Source organism: Ranitomeya imitator, chromosome 10 (assembly GCF_032444005.1).
Source record: "Ranitomeya imitator isolate aRanImi1 chromosome 10, aRanImi1.pri, whole genome shotgun sequence".
Classification (NCBI taxonomy): Eukaryota; Metazoa; Chordata; class Amphibia; order Anura; family Dendrobatidae; genus Ranitomeya; species Ranitomeya imitator.
In genome coordinates, this window is record NC_091291.1 from 92,765,824 (window position 1) to 92,786,746 (window position 20,923).

The following is a 20,923-nucleotide window of genomic DNA, read 5'->3' on the forward strand; positions in this document are numbered from 1 at the left end:
TTCAGCCATGTATGTTTGACTATGAAATGCTGTGGTGTATATGGATTCATTGTGAGAAGTAATTTCTAAAATGGGGTCACTTTGGGGGGGTTTCTGCTGTTTTTGGTATGTTTGGTACTCTGAAAATTTTACCGCAAACTATTCTTGCAAAATCTGCATTCCAAAACCCGAATGGTGCTCTTATTTTCAAAGCCCTGCTGTGTGGCCAAATGGTAGTTTCTGAAGAAATATGATGCATCACCGCATTTTGTGAGAAATCTAACATTTCTAACATCCTAACAAAATAAAAGGAGGTTTGAAAATTAATGCTGACAAAAAGTACACACATGAAAAATGCTATTTATTAATGTTTTTGTGTGTTGCGACAAGTTGGTTAAGGTGCAAAATCCACAAGAAGTCAGGATGGCCGAGCGGTCTAAGGCGCTGCGTTCAGGTCGCAGTCTCTCTTGGAGGCGTGGGTTCAAATCCCACTTCTGACATCACCTTTTCGTTTCATGAAACTATACAGATTCCCTTCAGTTATTGATTAGATGGGGCTCAAACCAAACTTAGCAATGGGCCTTAAAAAACCTGATCCCAAAGTTATGACTACCTGGGAGTTTTTGGGGTGAATCTGAAATTGTCATCTATAAACGGAACTCTAGGATTGTGAAATAGGTTTTATGTGCATATGTTAGCTGTCTTGGCACCATAAAAATACTATGGGCGGTGAATGGGGAGGATTATTTCACCTCTTTGTGTTCTCTTTCCCTATTAGGTCGGAGATTCCACATCCTATGGGGCTGTTCTGGGAGATTTCTATAAACTGAATTGCAGGTAAGTCTAATTTCATATTTGTTTACCTCATTCCTCAATAGACCATAACAGTACTTAATAAACAAAAGCTGAAAAAGTAGGTAATCATAGATTAAAAGTCTGAAATGCGCATGCGATACTGACATCTAAGTTTCAGCACATTTTGGGACAAACGTTTTCACATTGAAAGTTAACAATCATTAAAATATTTTCTCTAAATTTTTGTCTCCTTTTTTTGCTCCAATTATTTGCATCTAATATCAAATAAAACTTGATGTAACATTATGCATGCACATTGTGTTTTATGTGCAACCATCACCTGTCTCATAAACACAGGGTTAGAATGAACATGATGAATAGAGTCAAATTGGAAATGTAAAAAAATCTGTCAAAATTGCATTTTTTTTCTACTCATTCACAAAGAGTTAATGAAAGTTATTAAACATGTACAACAAAATGGCAGGAGTTTCAAATAGAAATCATGCTGCAAAAACTAGTCAAAGCAAAAATAAAAATATACATTTTCAGGGGTTTCGCTTGACATTTGCCGAGTGTCAAACACTCCTAAAGTTGTTTGTGTTTGGCCGAAATAGCTCAGTTGGGAGAGCGTTAGACTGAAGATCTAAAGGTCCCTGGTTCGATCCCGGGTTTCGGCAACATAATTTTTCTTCACTGTTTACATTTTAAGGAGAAAATGAACAAAGCACATGGGCTGATGACTGAAAGAAAATGAAAAAAGGCCTAAAAATCTTAACTATCTACAGAAAATAAAATGTTGACAAGATGAGAAATGGGAGTTTTTCCTTTTGAGCAAATTATTATTTTTTTAATTTTTCCTCTATTTTGTTTATTTCCATTTCACTAAGCTGTAAGAGGATTTAATGGGAACTGGATAGCTGATACAGGCATCATGTATCAGACACTAGCTGAATGATTTCAGCCATGTATGTTTGACTATGAAATGCTGTGGTGTATATGGATTCATTGTGAGAAGTAATTTCTAAAATGGGGTCACTTTGGGGGGGGTTTCTGCTGTTTTTGGTATGTTTGGTACTCTGAAAATTTTACCGCAAACTATTCTTGCAAAATCTGCATTCCAAAACCCGAATGGTGCTCTTATTTTCAAAGCCCTGCTGTGTGGCCAAATGGTAGTTTCTGAAGAAATATGATGCATCACCGCATTTTGTGAGAAATCTAACATTTCTAACATCCTAACAAAATAAAAGGAGGTTTGAAAATTAATGCTGACAAAAAGTACACACATGAAAAATGCTATTTATTAATGTTTTTGTGTGTTGCGACAAGTTGGTTAAGGTACAAAATCCACAAGAAGTCAGGATGGCCGAGCGGTCTCACTTGGAGGCGTGGGTTCAAATCCCACTTCTGACATCACCTTTTCGTTTCATGAAACTATACAGATTCAATTCAGTTATTGATTAGATGGGGCTCAAACCAAACTTAGCAATGGGCCTTAAAAAACCTGATCCCAAAGTTATGACTACCTGGGAGTTTTTGGGGTGAATCTGAAATTGTCATCTATAAACGGAACTCTAGGATTGTGAAATAGGTTTTATGTGCATATGTTAGCTGTCTTGGCACCATAAAAATACTATGGGCGGTGAATGGGGAGGATTATTTCACCTCTTTGTGTTCTCTTTCCCTATTAGGTCGGAGATTCCACATCCTATGGGGCTGTTCTGGGAGATTTCTATAAACTGAATTGCAGGTAAGTCTAATTTCATATTTGTTTACCTCATTCCTCAATAGACCATAACAGTACTTAATAAACAAAAGCTGAAAAAGTAGGTAATCATAGATTAAAAGTCTGAAATGCGCATGCGATACTGACATCTAAGTTTCAGCACATTTTGGGACAAACGTTTTCACATTGAAAGTTAACAATCATTAAAATATTTTCTCTAAATTTTTGTCTCCTTTTTTGCTCCAATTATTTGCATCTAATATCAAATAAAACTTGATGTAACATTATGCATGCACATTGTGTTTTATGTGCAACCATCACCTGTCTCATAAACACAGGGTTAGAATGAACATGATGAATAGAGTCAAATTGGAAATGTAAAAAAATCTGTCAAAATTGCATTTTTTTTCTACTCATTCACAAAGAGTTAATGAAAGTTATTAAACATGTACAACAAAATGGCAGGAGTTTCAAATAGAAATCATGCTGCAAAAACTAGTCAAAGCAAAAATAAAAATATACATTTTCAGGGGTTTCGCTTGACATTTGCCGAGTGTCAAACACTCCTAAAGTTGTTTGTGTTTGGCCGAAATAGCTCAGTTGGGAGAGCGTTAGACTGAAGATCTAAAGGTCCCTGGTTCGATCCCGGGTTTCGGCAACATAATTTTTCTTCACTGTTTACATTTTAAGGAGAAAATGAACAAAGCACATGGGCTGATGACTGAAAGAAAATGAAAAAAGGCCTAAAAATCTTAACTATCTACAGAAAATAAAATGTTGACAAGATGAGAAATGGGAGCTTTTCCTTTTGAGCAAATTATTATTTTTTTTAATTTTTCCTCTATTTTGTTTATTTCCATTTCACTAAGCTGTAAGAGGATTTAATGGGAACTGGATAGCTGATACAGGCATCATGTATCAGACACTAGCTGAATGATTTCAGCCATGTATGTTTGACTATGAAATGCTGTGGTGTATATGGATTCATTGTGAGAAGTAATTTCTAAAATGGGGTCACTTTGGGGGGGTTTCTGCTGTTTTTGGTATGTTTGGTACTCTGAAAATTTTACCGCAAACTATTCTTGCAAAATCTGCATTCCAAAACCCGAATGGTGCTCTTATTTTCAAAGCCCTGCTGTGTGGCCAAATGGTAGTTTCTGAAGAAATATGATGCATCACCGCATTTTGTGAGAAATCTAACATTTCTAACATCCTAACAAAATAAAAGGAGGTTTGAAAATTAATGCTGACAAAAAGTACACACATGAAAAATGCTATTTATTAATGTTTTTGTGTGTTGCGACAAGTTGGTTAAGGTGCAAAATCCACAAGAAGTCAGGATGGCCGAGCGGTCTAAGGCGCTGCGTTCAGATCGCAGTCTCTCTTGGAGGCGTGGGTTCAAATCCCACTTCTGACATCACCTTTTCGTTTCATGAAACTATACAGATTCCCTTCAGTTATTGATTAGATGGGGCTCAAACCAAACTTAGCAATGGGCCTTAAAAAACCTGATCCCAAAGTTATGACTACCTGGGAGTTTTTGGGGTGAATCTGAAATTGTCATCTATAAACGGAACTCTAGGATTGTGAAATAGGTTTTATGTGCATATGTTAGCTGTCTTGGCACCATAAAAATACTATGGGCGGTGAATGGGGAGGATTATTTCACCTCTTTGTGTTCTCTTTCCCTATTAGGTCGGAGATTCCACATCCTATGGGGCTGTTCTGGGAGATTTCTATAAACTGAATTGCAGGTAAGTCTAATTTCATATTTGTTTACCTCATTCCTCAATAGACCATAACAGTACTTAATAAACAAAAGCTGAAAAAGTAGGTAATCATAGATTAAAAGTCTGAAATGCGCATGCGATACTGACATCTAAGTTTCAGCACATTTTGGGACAAACGTTTTCACATTGAAAGTTAACAATCATTAAAATATTTTCTCTAAATTTTTGTCTCCTTTTTTTGCTCCAATTATTTGCATCTAATATCAAATAAAACTTGATGTAACATTATGCATGCACATTGTGTTTTATGTGCAACCATCACCTGTCTCATAAACACAGGGTTAGAATGAACATGATGAATAGAGTCAAATTGGAAATGTAAAAAAATCTGTCAAAATTGCATTTTTTTTCTACTCATTCACAAAGAGTTAATGAAAGTTATTAAACATGTACAACAAAATGGCAGGAGTTTCAAATAGAAATCATGCTGCAAAAACTAGTCAAAGCAAAAATAAAAATATACATTTTCAGGGGTTTCGCTTGACATTTGCCGAGTGTCAAACACTCCTAAAGTTGTTTGTGTTTGGCCGAAATAGCTCAGTTGGGAGAGCGTTAGACTGAAGATCTAAAGGTCCCTGGTTCGATCCCGGGTTTCGGCAACATAATTTTTCTTCACTGTTTACATTTTAAGGAGAAAATGAACAAAGCACATGGGCTGATGACTGAAAGAAAATGAAAAAAGGCCTAAAAATCTTAACTATCTACAGAAAATAAAATGTTGACAAGATGAGAAATGGGAGTTTTTCCTTTTGAGCAAATTATTATTTTTTTAATTTTTCCTCTATTTTGTTTATTTCCATTTCACTAAGCTGTAAGAGGATTTAATGGGAACTGGATAGCTGATACAGGCATCATGTATCAGACACTAGCTGAATGATTTCAGCCATGTATGTTTGACTATGAAATGCTGTGGTGTATATGGATTCATTGTGAGAAGTAATTTCTAAAATGGGGTCACTTTGGGGGGGGTTTCTGCTGTTTTTGGTATGTTTGGTACTCTGAAAATTTTACCGCAAACTATTCTTGCAAAATCTGCATTCCAAAACCCGAATGGTGCTCTTATTTTCAAAGCCCTGCTGTGTGGCCAAATGGTAGTTTCTGAAGAAATATGATGCATCACCGCATTTTGTGAGAAATCTAACATTTCTAACATCCTAACAAAATAAAAGGAGGTTTGAAAATTAATGCTGACAAAAAGTACACACATGAAAAATGCTATTTATTAATGTTTTTGTGTGTTGCGACAAGTTGGTTAAGGTACAAAATCCACAAGAAGTCAGGATGGCCGAGCGGTCTCACTTGGAGGCGTGGGTTCAAATCCCACTTCTGACATCACCTTTTCGTTTCATGAAACTATACAGATTCAATTCAGTTATTGATTAGATGGGGCTCAAACCAAACTTAGCAATGGGCCTTAAAAAACCTGATCCCAAAGTTATGACTACCTGGGAGTTTTTGGGGTGAATCTGAAATTGTCATCTATAAACGGAACTCTAGGATTGTGAAATAGGTTTTATGTGCATATGTTAGCTGTCTTGGCACCATAAAAATACTATGGGCGGTGAATGGGGAGGATTATTTCACCTCTTTGTGTTCTCTTTCCCTATTAGGTCGGAGATTCCACATCCTATGGGGCTGTTCTGGGAGATTTCTATAAACTGAATTGCAGGTAAGTCTAATTTCATATTTGTTTACCTCATTCCTCAATAGACCATAACAGTACTTAATAAACAAAAGCTGAAAAAGTAGGTAATCATAGATTAAAAGTCTGAAATGCGCATGCGATACTGACATCTAAGTTTCAGCACATTTTGGGACAAACGTTTTCACATTGAAAGTTAACAATCATTAAAATATTTTCTCTAAATTTTTGTCTCCTTTTTTGCTCCAATTATTTGCATCTAATATCAAATAAAACTTGATGTAACATTATGCATGCACATTGTGTTTTATGTGCAACCATCACCTGTCTCATAAACACAGGGTTAGAATGAACATGATGAATAGAGTCAAATTGGAAATGTAAAAAAATCTGTCAAAATTGCATTTTTTTTCTACTCATTCACAAAGAGTTAATGAAAGTTATTAAACATGTACAACAAAATGGCAGGAGTTTCAAATAGAAATCATGCTGCAAAAACTAGTCAAAGCAAAAATAAAAATATACATTTTCAGGGGTTTCGCTTGACATTTGCCGAGTGTCAAACACTCCTAAAGTTGTTTGTGTTTGGCCGAAATAGCTCAGTTGGGAGAGCGTTAGACTGAAGATCTAAAGGTCCCTGGTTCGATCCCGGGTTTCGGCAACATAATTTTTCTTCACTGTTTACATTTTAAGGAGAAAATGAACAAAGCACATGGGCTGATGACTGAAAGAAAATGAAAAAAGGCCTAAAAATCTTAACTATCTACAGAAAATAAAATGTTGACAAGATGAGAAATGGGAGCTTTTCCTTTTGAGCAAATTATTATTTTTTTTAATTTTTCCTCTATTTTGTTTATTTCCATTTCACTAAGCTGTAAGAGGATTTAATGGGAACTGGATAGCTGATACAGGCATCATGTATCAGACACTAGCTGAATGATTTCAGCCATGTATGTTTGACTATGAAATGCTGTGGTGTATATGGATTCATTGTGAGAAGTAATTTCTAAAATGGGGTCACTTTGGGGGGGTTTCTGCTGTTTTTGGTATGTTTGGTACTCTGAAAATTTTACCGCAAACTATTCTTGCAAAATCTGCATTCCAAAACCCGAATGGTGCTCTTATTTTCAAAGCCCTGCTGTGTGGCCAAATGGTAGTTTCTGAAGAAATATGATGCATCACCGCATTTTGTGAGAAATCTAACATTTCTAACATCCTAACAAAATAAAAGGAGGTTTGAAAATTAATGCTGACAAAAAGTACACACATGAAAAATGCTATTTATTAATGTTTTTGTGTGTTGCGACAAGTTGGTTAAGGTGCAAAATCCACAAGAAGTCAGGATGGCCGAGCGGTCTAAGGCGCTGCGATCAGGTCGCAGTCTCTCTTGGAGGCGTGGGTTCAAATCCCACTTCTGACATCACCTTTTCGTTTCATGAAACTATACAGATTCCCTTCAGTTATTGATTAGATGGGGCTCAAACCAAACTTAGCAATGGGCCTTAAAAAACCTGATCCCAAAGTTATGACTACCTGGGAGTTTTTGGGGTGAATCTGAAATTGTCATCTATAAACGGAACTCTAGGATTGTGAAATAGGTTTTATGTGCATATGTTAGCTGTCTTGGCACCATAAAAATACTATGGGCGGTGAATGGGGAGGATTATTTCACCTCTTTGTGTTCTCTTTCCCTATTAGGTCGGAGATTCCACATCCTATGGGGCTGTTCTGGGAGATTTCTATAAACTGAATTGCAGGTAAGTCTAATTTCATATTTGTTTACCTCATTCCTCAATAGACCATAACAGTACTTAATAAACAAAAGCTGAAAAAGTAGGTAATCATAGATTAAAAGTCTGAAATGCGCATGCGATACTGACATCTAAGTTTCAGCACATTTTGGGACAAACGTTTTCACATTGAAAGTTAACAATCATTAAAATATTTTCTCTAAATTTTTGTCTCCTTTTTTTGCTCCAATTATTTGCATCTAATATCAAATAAAACTTGATGTAACATTATGCATGCACATTGTGTTTTATGTGCAACCATCACCTGTCTCATAAACACAGGGTTAGAATGAACATGATGAATAGAGTCAAATTGGAAATGTAAAAAAATCTGTCAAAATTGCATTTTTTTTCTACTCATTCACAAAGAGTTAATGAAAGTTATTAAACATGTACAACAAAATGGCAGGAGTTTCAAATAGAAATCATGCTGCAAAAACTAGTCAAAGCAAAAATAAAAATATACATTTTCAGGGGTTTCGCTTGACATTTGCCGAGTGTCAAACACTCCTAAAGTTGTTTGTGTTTGGCCGAAATAGCTCAGTTGGGAGAGCGTTAGACTGAAGATCTAAAGGTCCCTGGTTCGATCCCGGGTTTCGGCAACATAATTTTTCTTCACTGTTTACATTTTAAGGAGAAAATGAACAAAGCACATGGGCTGATGACTGAAAGAAAATGAAAAAAGGCCTAAAAATCTTAACTATCTACAGAAAATAAAATGTTGAAAAGATGAGAAATGGGAGCTTTTCCTTTTGAGCAAATTATTATTTTTTTTAATTTTTCCTCTATTTTGTTTATTTCCATTTCACTAAGCTGTAAGAGGATTTAATGGGAACCGGATAGCTGATACAGGCATCATGTATCAGACACTAGCTGAATGATTTCAGCCATGTATGTTTGACTATGAAATGCTGTGGTGTATATGGATTCATTGTGAGAAGTAATTTCTAAAATGGGGTCACTTTGGGGGGGGGGTTTCTGCTGTTTTTGGTATGTTTGGTACTCTGAAAATTTTACCGCAAACTATTCTTGCAAAATCTGCATTCCAAAACCCGAATGGTGCTCTTATTTTCAAAGCCCTGCTGTGTGGCCAAATGGTAGTTTCTGAAGAAATATGATGCATCACCGCATTTTGTGAGAAATCTAACATTTCTAACATCCTAACAAAATAAAAGGAGGTTTGAAAATTAATGCTGACAAAAAGTATACTCATGAAAAATGCTATTTATTAATGTTTTTGTGTGTTGCAACAAGTTGGTTAAGGTACAAAATCCACAAGAAGTCAGGATGGCCGAGCGGTCTAAGGCGCTGCGTTCAGGTCGCAGTCTCTCTTGGAGGCGTGGGTTCAAATCCCACTTCTGACATCTCCTTTTCGTTTCATGAAACTATACAGATTCCCTTCAGTTATTGATTAGATGGGGCTCAAACCAAACTTAGCAATGGGCCTTAAAAAACCTGATCCCAAAGTTATGACTACCTGGGAGTTTTTGGGGTGAATCTGAAATTGTCATCTATAAACGGAACTCTAGGATTGTGAAATAGGTTTTATGTGCATATGTTAGCTGTCTTGGCACCATAAAAATACTATGGGCGGTGAATGGGGAGGATTATTTTACCTCTTTGTGTTCTCTTTCCCTATTAGGTCGGAGATTCCACATCCTATGGGGCTGTTCTGGGAGATTTCTATAAACTGAATTGCAGGTAAGTCTAATTTCATATTTGTTTACCTCATTCCTCAATAGACCATAACAGTACTTAATAAACAAAAGCTGAAAAAGTAGGTAATCATAGATTAAAAAGTCTGAAATGCGCATGCGATACTGACATCTAAGTTTCAGCACATTTTGGGACAAACGTTTTCACATTGAAAGTTAACAATCATTAAAATATTTTCTCTAAATTTTTGTCTCCTTTTTTGCTCCAATTATTTGCATCTAATATCAAATAAAACTTGATGTAACATTATGCATGCACATTGTGTTTTATGTGCAACCATCACCTGTCTCATAAACACAGGGTTAGAATGAACATGATGAATAGAGTCAAATTGGAAATGTAAAAAAATCTGTCAAAATTGCATTTTTTTTCTACTCATTCACAAAGAGTTAATGAAAGTTATTAAACATGTACAACAAAATGGCAGGAGTTTCAAATAGAAATCATGCTGCAAAAACTAGTCAAAGCAAAAATAAAAATATACATTTTCAGGGGTTTCGCTTGACATTTGCCGAGTGTCAAACACTCTTAAAGTTGTTTGAGTTTGGCCGAAATAGCTCAGTTGGGAGAGCGTTAGACTGAAGATCTAAAGATCCCGGGTTTCGGCAACATAATTTTTCTTCACTGTTTACATTTTAAGGAGAAAATGAACAAATCACATGGGCTGATGACTGAAAGAAAATGAAAAAAGGCCTAAAAATCTTAACTATCTACAGAAAATAAAATGTTGACAAGATGAGAAATGGGAGCTTTTCCTTTTGAGCAAATTATTATTTTTTTTAATTTTTCCTCTATTTTGTTTATTTCCATTTCACTAAGCTGTAAGAGGATTTAATGGGAACCGGATAGCTGATACAGGCATCATGTATCAGACACTAGCTGAATGATTTCAGCCATGTATGTTTGACTATGAAATGCTGTGGTGTATATGGATTCATTGTGAGAAGTAATTTCTAAAATGGGGTCACTTTGGGGGGGTTTCTGCTGTTTTTGGTATGTTTGGTACTCTGAAAATTTTACCGCAAACTATTATTGCAAAATCTGCATTCCAAAACCCGAATGGTGCTCTTATTTTCAAAGCCCTGCTGTGTGGCCAAATGGTAGTTTCTGAAGAAATATGATGCATCACCGCATTTTGTGAGAAATCTAACATTTCTAACATCCTAACAAAATAAAAGGAGGTTTGAAAATTAATGCTGACAAAAAGTACACACATGAAAAATGCTATTTATTAATGTTTTTGTGTGTTGCGACAAGTTGGTTAAGGTACAAAATCCACAAGAAGTCAGGATGGCCGAGCGGTCTAAGGCGCTGCGTTCAGGTCGCAGTCTCTCTTGGAGGCGTGGGTTCAAATCCCACTTCTGACATCACCTTTTCGTTTCATGAAACTATACAGATTCCCTTCAGTTATTGATTAGATGGGGCTCAAACCAAACTTAGCAATGGGCCTTAAAAAACCTGATCCCAAAGTTATGACTACCTGGGAGTTTTTGGGGTGAATCTGAAATTGTCATCTATAAACGGAACTCTAGGATTGTGAAATAGGTTTTATGTGCATATGTTAGCTGTCTTGGCACCATAAAAATACTATGGGCGGTGAATGGGGAGGATTATTTCACCTCTTTGTGTTCTCTTTCCCTATTAGGTCGGAGATTCCACATCCTATGGGGCTGTTCTGGGAGATTTCTATAAACTGAATTGCAGGTAAGTCTAATTTCATATTTGTTTACCTCATTCCTCAATAGACCATAACAGTACTTAATAAACAAAAGCTGAAAAAGTAGGTAATCATAGATTAAAAGTCTGAAATGCGCATGCGATACTGACATCTAAGTTTCAGCACATTTTGGGACAAACGTTTTCACATTGAAAGTTAACAATCATTAAAATATTTTCTCTAAATTTTTGTCTCCTTTTTTTGCTCCAATTATTTGCATCTAATATCAAATAAAACTTGATGTAACATTATGCATGCACATTGTGTTTTATGTGCAACCATCACCTGTCTCATAAACACAGGGTTAGAATGAACATGATGAATAGAGTCAAATTGGAAATGTAAAAAAATCTGTCAAAATTGCATTTTTTTTCTACTCATTCACAAAGAGTTAATGAAAGTTATTAAACATGTACAACAAAATGGCAGGAGTTTCAAATAGAAATCATGCTGCAAAAACTAGTCAAAGCAAAAATAAAAATATACATTTTCAGGGGTTTCGCTTGACATTTGCCGAGTGTCAAACACTCCTAAAGTTGTTTGTGTTTGGCCGAAATAGCTCAGTTGGGAGAGCGTTAGACTGAAGATCTAAAGGTCCCTGGTTCGATCCCGGGTTTCGGCAACATAATTTTTCTTCACTGTTTACATTTTAAGGAGAAAATGAACAAAGCACATGGGCTGATGACTGAAAGAAAATGAAAAAAGGCCTAAAAATCTTAACTATCTACAGAAAATAAAATGTTGAAAAGATGAGAAATGGGAGCTTTTCCTTTTGAGCAAATTATTATTTTTTTTAATTTTTCCTCTATTTTGTTTATTTCCATTTCACTAAGCTGTAAGAGGATTTAATGGGAACCGGATAGCTGATACAGGCATCATGTATCAGACACTAGCTGAATGATTTCAGCCATGTATGTTTGACTATGAAATGCTGTGGTGTATATGGATTCATTGTGAGAAGTAATTTCTAAAATGGGGTCACTTTGGGGGGGGGGGGTTTCTGCTGTTTTTGGTATGTTTGGTACTCTGAAAATTTTACCGCAAACTATTCTTGCAAAATCTGCATTCCAAAACCCGAATGGTGCTCTTATTTTCAAAGCCCTGCTGTGTGGCCAAATGGTAGTTTCTGAAGAAATATGATGCATCACCGCATTTTGTGAGAAATCTAACATTTCTAACATCCTAACAAAATAAAAGGAGGTTTGAAAATTAATGCTGACAAAAAGTATACTCATGAAAAATGCTATTTATTAATGTTTTTGTGTGTTGCGACAAGTTGGTTAAGGTACAAAATCCACAAGAAGTCAGGATGGCCGAGCGGTCTAAGGCGCTGCGTTCAGGTCGCAGTCTCTCTTGGAGGCGTGGGTTCAAATCCCACTTCTGACATCACCTTTTCGTTTCATGAAACTATACAGATTCCCTTCAGTTATTGATTAGATGGGGCTCAAACCAAACTTAGCAATGGGCCTTAAAAAACCTGATCCCAAAGTTATGACTACCTGGGAGTTTTTGGGGTGAATCTGAAATTGTCATCTATAAACGGAACTCTAGGATTGTGAAATAGGTTTTATGTGCATATGTTAGCTGTCTTGGCACCATAAAAATACTATGGGCGGTGAATGGGGAGGATTATTTTACCTCTTTGTGTTCTCTTTCCCTATTAGGTCGGAGATTCCACATCCTATGGGGCTGTTCTGGGAGATTTCTATAAACTGAATTGCAGGTAAGTCTAATTTCATATTTGTTTACCTCATTCCTCAATAGACCATAACAGTACTTAATAAACAAAAGCTGAAAAAGTAGGTAATCATAGATTAAAAAGTCTGAAATGCGCATGCGATACTGACATCTAAGTTTCAGCACATTTTGGGACAAACGTTTTCACATTGAAAGTTAACAATCATTAAAATATTTTCTCTAAATTTTTGTCTCCTTTTTTGCTACAATTATTTGCATCTAATATCAAATAAAACTTGATGTAACATTATGCATGCACATTGTGTTTTATGTGCAACCATCACCTGTCTCATAAACACAGGGTTAGAATGAACATGATGAATAGAGTCAAATTGGAAATGTAAAAAAATCTGTCAAAATTGCATTTTTTTTCTACTCATTCACAAAGAGTTAATGAAAGTTATTAAACATGTACAACAAAATGGCAGGAGTTTCAAATAGAAATCATGCTGCAAAAACTAGTCAAAGCAAAAATAAAAATATACATTTTCAGGGGTTTCGCTTGACATTTGCCGAGTGTCAAACACTCTTAAAGTTGTTTGAGTTTGGCCGAAATAGCTCAGTTGGGAGAGCGTTAGACTGAAGATCTAAAGATCCCGGGTTTCGGCAACATAATTTTTCTTCACTGTTTACATTTTAAGGAGAAAATGAACAAAGCACATGGGCTGATGACTGAAAGAAAATGAAAAAAGGCCTAAAAATCTTAACTATCTACAGAAAATAAAATGTTGACAAGATGAGAAATGGGAGCTTTTCCTTTTGAGCAAATTATTATTTTTTTTAATTTTTCCTCTATTTTGTTTATTTCCATTTCACTAAGCTGTAAGAGGATTTAATGGGAACCGGATAGCTGATACAGGCATCATGTATCAGACACTAGCTGAATGATTTCAGCCATGTATGTTTGACTATGAAATGCTGTGGTGTATATGGATTCATTGTGAGAAGTAATTTCTAAAATGGGGTCACTTGGGGGGGGTTTCTGCTGTTTTTGGTATGTTTGGTACTCTGAAAATTTTACCGCAAACTATTCTTGCAAAATCTGCATTCCAAAACCCGAATGGTGCTCTTATTTTCAAAGCCCTGCTGTGTGGCCAAATGGTAGTTTCTGAAGAAATATGATGCATCACCGCATTTTGTGAGAAATCTAACATTTCTAACATCCTAACAAAATAAAAGGAGGTTTGAAAATTAATGCTGACAAAAAGTACACACATGAAAAATGCTATTTATTAATGTTTTTGTGTGTTGCGACAAGTTGGTTAAGGTACAAAATCCACAAGAAGTCAGGATGGCCGAGCGGTCTAAGGCGCTGCGTTCAGTTCGCAGTCTCTCTTGGAGGCGTGGGTTCAAATCCCACTTCTGACATCACCTTTTCGTTTCATGAAACAATACAGATTCCCTTCAGTTATTGATTAGATGGGGCTCAAACCAAACTTAGCAATGGGCCTTAAAAAACCTGATCCCAAAGTTATGACTACCTGGGAGTTTTTGGGGTGAATCTGAAATTGTCATCTATAAACGGAACTCTAGGATTGTGAAATAGGTTTTATGTGCATATGTTAGCTGTCTTGGCACCATAAAAATACTATGGGCGGTGAATGGGGAGGATTATTTCACCTCTTTGTGTTCTCTTTCCCTATTAGGTCGGAGATTCCACATCCTATGGGGCTGTTCTGGGAGATTTCTATAAACTGAATTGCAGGTAAGTCTAATTTCATATTTGTTTACCTCATTCCTCAATAGACCATAACAGTACTTAATAAACAAAAGCTGAAAAAGTAGGTAATCATAGATTAAAAAGTCTGAAATGCGCATGCGATACTGACATCTAAGTTTCAGCACATTTTGGGACAAACGTTTTCACATTGAAAGTTAACAATCATTAAAATATTTTCTCTAAATTTTTGTCTCCTTTTTTGCTCCAATTATTTGCATCTAATATCAAATAAAACTTGATGTAACATTATGCATGCACATTGTGTTTTATGTGCAACCATCACCTGTCTCATAAACACAGGGTTAGAATGAACATGATGAATAGAGTCAAATTGGAAATGTAAAAAAATCTGTCAAAATTGCATTTTTTTCTACTCATTCACAAAGAGTTAATGAAAGTTATTAAACATGTACAACAAAATGGCAGGAGTTTCAATTAGAAATCATGCTGCAAAAACTAGTCAAAGCAAAAATAAAAATATACATTTTCAGGGGTTTCGCTTGACATTTGCCGAGTGTCAAACACTCTTAAAGTTGTTTGAGTTTGGCCGAAATAGCTCAGTTGGGAGAGCGTTAGACTGAAGATCTAAAGATCCCGGGTTTCGGCAACATAATTTTTCTTCACTGTTTACATTTTAAGGAGAAAATGAACAAAGCACATGGGCTGATGACTGAAAGAAAATGAAAAAAGGCCTAAAAATCTTAACTATCTACAGAAAATAAAATGTTGAAAAGATGAGAAATGGGAGCTTTTCCTTTTGAGCAAATTATTATTTTTTTTAATTTTTCCTCTATTTTGTTTATTTCCATTTCACTAAGCTGTAAGAGGATTTAATGGGAACCGGATAGCTGATACAGGCATCATGTATCAGACACTAGCTGAATGATTTCAGCCATGTATGTTTGACTATGAAATGCTGTGGTGTATATGGATTCATTGTGAGAAGTAATTTCTAAAATGGGGTCACTTTGGGGGGGGGGGGTTTCTGCTGTTTTTGGTATGTTTGGTACTCTGAAAATTTTACCGCAAACTATTCTTGCAAAATCTGCATTCCAAAACCCGAATGGTGCTCTTATTTTCAAAGCCCTGCTGTGTGGCCAAATGGTAGTTTCTGAAGAAATATGATGCATCACCGCATTTTGTGAGAAATCTAACATTTCTAACATCCTAACAAAATAAAAGGAGGTTTGAAAATTAATGCTGACAAAAAGTATACTCATGAAAAATGCTATTTATTAATGTTTTTGTGTGTTGCGACAAGTTGGTTAAGGTACAAAATCCACAAGAAGTCAGGATGGCCGAGCGGTCTAAGGCGCTGCGTTCAGGTCGCAGTCTCTCTTGGAGGCGTGGGTTCAAATCCCACTTCTGACATCACCTTTTCGTTTCATGAAACTATACAGATTCCCTTCAGTTATTGATTAGATGGGGCTCAAACCAAACTTAGCAATGGGCCTTAAAAAACCTGATCCCAAAGTTATGACTACCTGGGAGTTTTTGGGGTGAATCTGAAATTGTCATCTATAAACGGAACTCTAGGATTGTGAAATAGGTTTTATGTGCATATGTTAGCTGTCTTGGCACCATAAAAATACTATGGGCGGTGAATGGGGAGGATTATTTTACCTCTTTGTGTTCTCTTTCCCTATTAGGTCGGAGATTCCACATCCTATGGGGCTGTTCTGGGAGATTTCTATAAACTGAATTGCAGGTAAGTCTAATTTCATATTTGTTTACCTCATTCCTCAATAGACCATAACAGTACTTAATAAACAAAAGCTGAAAAAGTAGGTAATCATAGATTAAAAAGTCTGAAATGCGCATGCGATACTGACATCTAAGTTTCAGCACATTTTGGGACAAACGTTTTCACATTGAAAGTTAACAATCATTAAAATATTTTCTCTAAATTTTTGTCTCCTTTTTTGCTACAATTATTTGCATCTAATATCAAATAAAACTTGATGTAACATTATGCATGCACATTGTGTTTTATGTGCAACCATCACCTGTCTCATAAACACAGGGTTAGAATGAACATGATGAATAGAGTCAAATTGGAAATGTAAAAAAATCTGTCAAAATTGCATTTTTTTTCTACTCATTCACAAATAGTTAATGAAAGTTATTAAACATGTACAACAAAATGGCAGGAGTTTCAAATAGAAATCATGCTGCAAAAACTAGTCAAAGCAAAAATAAAAATATACATTTTCAGGGGTTTCGCTTGACATTTGCCGAGTGTCAAACACTCTTAAAGTTGTTTGAGTTTGGCCGAAATAGCTCAATTGGGAGAGCGTTAGACTGAAGATCTAAAGATCCCGGGTTTCGGCAACATAATTTTTCTTCACTGTTTACATTTTAAGGAGAAAATGAACAAAGCACATGGGCTGATGACTGAAAGAAAATGAAAAAAGGCCTAAAAATCTTAACTATCTACAGAAAATAAAATGTTGAAAAGATGAGAAATGGGAGCTTTTCCTTTTGAGCAAATTATTATTTTTTTTAATTTTTCCTCTATTTTGTTTATTTCCATTTCACTAAGCTGTAAGAGGATTTAATGGGAACCGGATAGCTGATACAGGCATCATGTATCAGACACTAGCTGAATGATTTCAGCCATGTATGTTTGACTATGAAATGCTGTGGTGTATATGGATTCATTGTGAGAAGTAATTTCTAAAATGGGGTCACTTTGGGGGGGGGGGGTTTCTGCTGTTTTTGGTATGTTTGGTACTCTGAAAATTTTACCGCAAACTATTCTTGCAAAATCTGCATTCCAAAACCCGAATGGTGCTCTTATTTTCAAAGCCCTGCTGTGTGGCCAAATGGTAGTTTCTGAAGAAATATGATGCATCACCGCATTTTGTGAGAAATCTAACATTTCTAACATCCTAACAAAATAAAAGGAGGTTTGAAAATTAATGCTGACAAAAAGTACACACATGAAAAATGCTATTTATTAATGTTTTTGTGTGTTGCGACAAGTTGGTTAAGGTACAAAATCCACAAGAAGTCAGGATGGCCGAGCGGTCTAAGGCGCTGCGTTCAGGTCGCAGTCTCTCTTGGAGGCGTGGGTTCAAATCCCACTTCTGACATCACCTTTTCGTTTCATGAAACTATACAGATTCCCTTCAGTTATTGATTAGATGGGGCTCAAACCAAACTTAGCAATGGGCCTTAAAAAACCTGATCCCAAAGTTATGACTACCTGGGAGTTTTTGGGGTGAATCTGAAATTGTCATCTATAAACGGAACTCTAGGATTGTGAAATAGGTTTTATGTGCATATGTTAGCTGTCTTGGCACCATAAAAATACTATGGGCGGTGAATGGGGAGGATTATTTCACCTCTTTGTGTTCTCTTTCCCTATTAGGTCGGAGATTCCACATCCTATGGGGCTGTTCTGGGAGATTTCTATAAACTGAATTGCAGGTAAGTCTAATTTCATATTTGTTTACCTCATTCCTCAATAGACCATAACAGTACTTAATAAACAAAAGCTGAAAAAGTAGGTAATCATAGATTAAAAGTCTGAAATGCGCATGCGATACTGACATCTAAGTTTCAGCACATTTTGGGACAAACGTTTTCACATTGAAAGTTAACAATCATTAAAATATTTTCTCTAAATTTTTGTCTCCTTTTTTTGCTCCAATTATTTGCATCTAATATCAAATAAAACTTGATGTAACATTATGCATGCACATTGTGTTTTATGTGCAACCATCACCTGTCTCATAAACACAGGGTTAGAATGAACATGATGAATAGAGTCAAATTGGAAATGTAAAAAAATCTGTCAAAATTGCATTTTTTTTCTACTCATTCACAAAGAGTTAATGAAAGTTATTAAACATGTACAACAAAATGGCAGGAGTTTCAAATAGAAATCATGCTGCAAAAACTAGTCAAAGCAAAAATAAAAATATACATTTTCAGGGGTTTCGCTTGACATTTGCCGAGTGTCAAACACTCCTAAAGTTGTTTGTGTTTGGCCGAAATAGCTCAGTTGGGAGAGCGTTAGACTGAAGATCTAAAGGTCCCTGGTTCGATCCCGGGTTTCGGCAACATAATTTTTCTTCACTGTTTACATTTTAAGGAGAAAATGAACAAAGCACATGGGCTGATGACTGAAAGAAAATGAAAAAAGGCCTAAAAATCTTAACTATCTACAGAAAATAAAATGTTGAAAAGATGAGAAATGGGAGCTTTTCCTTTTGAGCAAATTATTATTTTTTTTAATTTTTCCTCTATTTTGTTTATTTCCATTTCACTAAGCTGTAAGAGGATTTAATGGGAACCGGATAGCTGATACAGGCATCATGTATCAGACACTAGCTGAATGATTTCAGCCATGTATGTTTGACTATGAAATGCTGTGGTGTATATGGATTCATTGTGAGAAGTAATTTCTAAAATGGGGTCACTTTGGGGGGGGGGGGTTTCTGCTGTTTTTGGTATGTTTGGTACTCTGAAAATTTTACCGCAAACTATTCTTGCAAAATCTGCATTCCAAAACCCGAATGGTGCTCTTATTTTCAAAGCCCTGCTGTGTGGCCAAATGGTAGTTTCTGAAGAAATATGATGCATCACCGCATTTTGTGAGAAATCTAACATTTCTAACATCCTAACAAAATAAAAGGAGGTTTGAAAATTAATGCTGACAAAAAGTATACTCATGAAAAATGCTATTTATTAATGTTTTTGTGTGTTGCGACAAGTTGGTTAAGATACAAAATCCACAAGAAGTCAGGATGGCCGAGCGGTCTAAGGCGCTGCGTTCAGGTCGCAGTCTCTCTTGGAGGCGTGGGTTCAAATCCCACTTCTGACATCACCTTTTCGTTTCATGAAACTATACAGATTCCCTTCAGTTATTGATTAGATGGGGCTCAAACCAAACTTAGCAATGGGCCTTAAAAAACCTGATCCCAAAGTTATGACTACCTGGGAGTTTTTGGGGTGAATCTGAAATTGTCATCTATAAACGGAACTCTAGGATTGTGAAATAGGTTTTATGTGCATATGTTAGCTGTCTTGGCACCATAAAAATACTATGGGCGGTGAATGGGGAGGATTATTTTACCTCTTTGTGTTCTCTTTCCCTATTAGGTCGGAGATTCCACATCCTATGGGGCTGTTCTGGGAGATTTCTATAAACTGAATTGCAGGTAAGTCTAATTTCATATTTGTTTACCTCATTCCTCAATAGACCATAACAGTACTTAATAAACAAAAGCTGAAAAAGTAGGTAATCATAGATTAAAAAGTCTGAAATGCGCATGCGATACTGACATCTAAGTTTCAGCACATTTTGGGACAAACGTTTTCACATTGAAAGTTAACAATCATTAAAATATTTTCTCTAAATTTTTGTCTCCTTTTTTGCTACAATTATTTGCATCTAATATCAAATAAAACTTGATGTAACATTATGCATGCACATTGTGTTTTATGTGCAACCATCACCTGTCTCATAAACACAGGGTTAGAATGAACATGATGAATAGAGTCAAATTGGAAATGTAAAAAAATCTGTCAAAATTGCATTTTTTTTCTACTCATTCACAAAGAGTTAATGAAAGTTATTAAACATGTACAACAAAATGGCAGGAGTTTCAAATAGAAATCATGCTGCAAAAACTAGTCAAAGCAAAAATAAAAATATACATTTTCAGGGGTTTCGCTTGACATTTGCCGAGTGTCAAACACTCTTAAAGTTGTTTGAGTTTGGCCGAAATAGCTCAGTTGGGAGAGCGTTAGACTGAAGATCTAAAGATCCCGGGTTTCGGCAACATAATTTTTCTTCACTGTTTACATTTTAAGGAGAAAATGAACAAAGCACATGGGCTGATGACTGAAAGAAAATGAAAAAAGGCCTAAAAATCTTAACTATCTACAGAAAATAAAATGTTGACAAGATGAGAAATGGGAGCTTTTCCTTTTGAGCAAATTATTTTTTTTTTTAATTTTTCCTCTATTTTGTTTATTTCCATTTCACTAAGCTGTAAGAGGATTTAATGGGAACCGGATAGCTGATACAGGCATCATGTATCAGACACTAGCTGAATGATTTCAGCCATGTATGTTTGACTATGAAATGCTGTGGTGTATATGGATTCATTGTGAGAAGTAATTTCTAAAATGGGGTCACTTGGGGGGGGTTTCTGCTGTTTTTGGTATGTTTGGTACTCTGAAAATTTTACCGCAAACTATTCTTGCAAAATCTGCATTCCAAAACCCGAATGGTGCTCTTATTTTCAAAGCCCTGCTGTGTGGCCAAATGGTAGTTTCTGAAGAAATATGATGCATCACCG

At 35.8% G+C, this 20,923-nt stretch overlaps 17 non-coding genes across 17 annotated transcripts; all 17 read left to right on the plus strand.

Annotated features, from left to right (window-relative positions):
• Window positions 1-396: 396 nt before the first annotated feature.
• TRNAL-CAG (transfer RNA leucine (anticodon CAG)) lies at window positions 397-479 on the plus strand. The gene has a single exon. It is a non-coding gene; the product is annotated as a tRNA-Leu (tRNA).
• An 899-nt stretch (window positions 480-1,378) lies between these two features.
• Window positions 1,379-1,451, plus strand: TRNAF-GAA (transfer RNA phenylalanine (anticodon GAA)). Its single transcript has one exon. It is a non-coding gene; the product is annotated as a tRNA-Phe (tRNA).
• A 1,631-nt stretch (window positions 1,452-3,082) lies between these two features.
• On the plus strand, window positions 3,083-3,155 carry TRNAF-GAA (transfer RNA phenylalanine (anticodon GAA)). Its single transcript has one exon. It is a non-coding gene; the product is annotated as a tRNA-Phe (tRNA).
• A 676-nt stretch (window positions 3,156-3,831) lies between these two features.
• On the plus strand, window positions 3,832-3,914 carry TRNAL-CAG (transfer RNA leucine (anticodon CAG)). Its single transcript has one exon. It is a non-coding gene; the product is annotated as a tRNA-Leu (tRNA).
• Window positions 3,915-4,813: 899 nt separating this feature from the next.
• On the plus strand, window positions 4,814-4,886 carry TRNAF-GAA (transfer RNA phenylalanine (anticodon GAA)). The gene has a single exon. It is a non-coding gene; the product is annotated as a tRNA-Phe (tRNA).
• Window positions 4,887-6,517: 1,631 nt separating this feature from the next.
• Window positions 6,518-6,590, plus strand: TRNAF-GAA (transfer RNA phenylalanine (anticodon GAA)). The gene has a single exon. It is a non-coding gene; the product is annotated as a tRNA-Phe (tRNA).
• A 676-nt stretch (window positions 6,591-7,266) lies between these two features.
• TRNAL-CAG (transfer RNA leucine (anticodon CAG)) lies at window positions 7,267-7,349 on the plus strand. The gene has a single exon. It is a non-coding gene; the product is annotated as a tRNA-Leu (tRNA).
• Window positions 7,350-8,248: 899 nt separating this feature from the next.
• On the plus strand, window positions 8,249-8,321 carry TRNAF-GAA (transfer RNA phenylalanine (anticodon GAA)). Its single transcript has one exon. It is a non-coding gene; the product is annotated as a tRNA-Phe (tRNA).
• Window positions 8,322-9,000: 679 nt separating this feature from the next.
• On the plus strand, window positions 9,001-9,083 carry TRNAL-CAG (transfer RNA leucine (anticodon CAG)). The gene has a single exon. It is a non-coding gene; the product is annotated as a tRNA-Leu (tRNA).
• Window positions 9,084-10,719: 1,636 nt separating this feature from the next.
• TRNAL-CAG (transfer RNA leucine (anticodon CAG)) lies at window positions 10,720-10,802 on the plus strand. Its single transcript has one exon. It is a non-coding gene; the product is annotated as a tRNA-Leu (tRNA).
• An 899-nt stretch (window positions 10,803-11,701) lies between these two features.
• On the plus strand, window positions 11,702-11,774 carry TRNAF-GAA (transfer RNA phenylalanine (anticodon GAA)). The gene has a single exon. It is a non-coding gene; the product is annotated as a tRNA-Phe (tRNA).
• A 681-nt stretch (window positions 11,775-12,455) lies between these two features.
• On the plus strand, window positions 12,456-12,538 carry TRNAL-CAG (transfer RNA leucine (anticodon CAG)). The gene has a single exon. It is a non-coding gene; the product is annotated as a tRNA-Leu (tRNA).
• Window positions 12,539-14,174: 1,636 nt separating this feature from the next.
• Window positions 14,175-14,257, plus strand: TRNAL-CAG (transfer RNA leucine (anticodon CAG)). The gene has a single exon. It is a non-coding gene; the product is annotated as a tRNA-Leu (tRNA).
• A 1,640-nt stretch (window positions 14,258-15,897) lies between these two features.
• Window positions 15,898-15,980, plus strand: TRNAL-CAG (transfer RNA leucine (anticodon CAG)). The gene has a single exon. It is a non-coding gene; the product is annotated as a tRNA-Leu (tRNA).
• Window positions 15,981-17,621: 1,641 nt separating this feature from the next.
• Window positions 17,622-17,704, plus strand: TRNAL-CAG (transfer RNA leucine (anticodon CAG)). The gene has a single exon. It is a non-coding gene; the product is annotated as a tRNA-Leu (tRNA).
• Window positions 17,705-18,603: 899 nt separating this feature from the next.
• TRNAF-GAA (transfer RNA phenylalanine (anticodon GAA)) lies at window positions 18,604-18,676 on the plus strand. Its single transcript has one exon. It is a non-coding gene; the product is annotated as a tRNA-Phe (tRNA).
• A 681-nt stretch (window positions 18,677-19,357) lies between these two features.
• Window positions 19,358-19,440, plus strand: TRNAL-CAG (transfer RNA leucine (anticodon CAG)). Its single transcript has one exon. It is a non-coding gene; the product is annotated as a tRNA-Leu (tRNA).
• Window positions 19,441-20,923: the final 1,483 nt, after the last annotated feature.